The sequence below is a fragment of the Agrilus planipennis genome, unplaced genomic scaffold (genome assembly GCF_000699045.2).
Source record: "Agrilus planipennis isolate EAB-ADULT unplaced genomic scaffold, Apla_2.0 scaffold248, whole genome shotgun sequence".
Classification (NCBI taxonomy): domain Eukaryota; kingdom Metazoa; phylum Arthropoda; class Insecta; order Coleoptera; family Buprestidae; genus Agrilus; species Agrilus planipennis.
The window spans coordinates 241,552-243,628 of record NW_020438972.1 but is presented as its reverse complement, the minus strand read 5'-3'; positions in this window follow the sequence as shown (position 1 = coordinate 243,628).

Here is a 2,077-nt window from a genome sequence, read left to right as displayed (position 1 = left end):
TGTACTTTATTACTATTTGCAAATAGAAAGTTTAATAAATATTCCAGTCTTTTCTTTGCCTATCTACCTTTACCTTACTAATGATAAGAGTACCTGAATATATGTATTTTAATTGAATCGTTGATTATGCACTAACTTTTTGTAATACATAACGTCATGTATCTACCTACGACACAACTACATGTAGTTATATAAACAATAGAACCGTCGAAGTAACATTTTGTAGTTGTTTTAAGTTGATGACCGCAACAGAGTAGCCACTGGAGGGAGGGTTTTGGGGGTTGAAACCCTTCCCTATCGACTAGAAAGCTTTTTAATTATGTTGCACTCACCGTCAGAGAAGTTCGAGAAACAATTGTTGTCAGGTTCAGATAGCGCAGTAGAAAGAACAAACAATAGGTTGTAAAGTTGATTGACGTGAAACAAAAAAAGCACAAGCAGTAGGCTAATTAAGTGACTCTTGACAACCTCCTCTTTATAATTGTAAAATCTTATGGAAATCAGTCGTTTCGAAAATTATCCCATACAGATAGAGACCAAAACATTTTCCTTTAACCCTTTTTACCCCCCTCCTCATTTCACAAATCCTGGCTACGCCAATGGATAACAGTAGGCGGAACTATGAGCTACAATACTGCTAGGTACATTTGTTACTTGATAACATTTTCTTTTTGTAACTTAACAAATATTTTTTCATCCCTTAGTGTGTAGATACTTATACGTAATAATCACGCAAACCAGTTTAATAAGAACATGGACTATTCTTATTAACAATTATTAGTTTTTACTTTTCGGTTAACAATGGAGAAACTTAAATCTATTTTGGATATTGTTATTTTCTTGTGTGCAATACGTAGACACTTTTTTATTTGTTTTCATGCCTTAGCAGATACCGGTACACGCAGTGAAACCCTTTTTATATTTTTCCAGCTTAAATGAAACATAAGCCAAGATTAATTAACTAACTGAAAATGAAATTCATCCCTTTTAATAATTAATAGTTTTTATTCTTCTTTCTCTTCCCAGAAAAAAGATAATTAGTCTAATTACTCTAATGCTCCTAATTTAAAAGTGATTACTGGTTTCTCAGTTACCGAAAAAAAAAACGTTTCACATTACGAACAGGTATTAGTCAACGTCATTATTACATTTTCGCGCCTTCTTCACTTGAAGAAAAATTATAGTTGGAAGTCAGCAGAAATGTCGGGGGTAGTTATTTCAACAGCTACTTTACATTTTAATTTTGCTTACTACAGGACAGTGTCCTTGTAAGATTATACATAAAAAACATTAGCTTATTTTGCAGGTATCACTACATAGTATAAAACAAAGTCGGTTTTCCGCTGTCTGTCCCTATGTATGCTTAGATCTTTAAAACTACGCAACGGATTTTGATGCGTTTTTTTTTTAAGATAGAGTAATTCAAGAGGAAGGTTTATATGTATAATACATGCATAATATAGTACGGAAACACTGATATTTTAGAGGTTTCTAATGTGATGTCGTAAATAAACACATTTTTTACGCTTACATTGCAAACGCTGGATGAACCCTAGGAGATAGATCAAAATAATGTACTACGATATTGTACATCTTAAAAGGGTCTACAAAAAAGTCCGAGATGGTATATGTGTGTCTCTTAGGGATAACCCACAATAACCATTTTTTATCCTTTACTTTTTAAGAGAAGTAATGGCTTATTTTCGAAGCGATTTTAAGCAATACAGCATTAATCCTTATCCAATTAAGTACTTTTGAATACATTATGCATTTAATATATATCAATATGGCCCTTTACAACATGTAATTTAAATGAATATTTTCGTAGATATTACAGATTTAAAATGCAGGGACATAGCGGTTGCGGTGGTACCGGCCGGGAGGCCGCTTTGGTATTGTCTAATGACAAAAAAACTGTGACTGTTGTATATAAAGACATTCTGTAGTATATTTAGTATGTTCAGGGGGTATCTTTTGAAGATTTCCCTTTTTCGATAATAATCTAAACAAAACAAAAATATACATATTTAGTATCAGCATTGCACCCGTGCGAAGCTGGGGCGGGTCGCTAGTTATA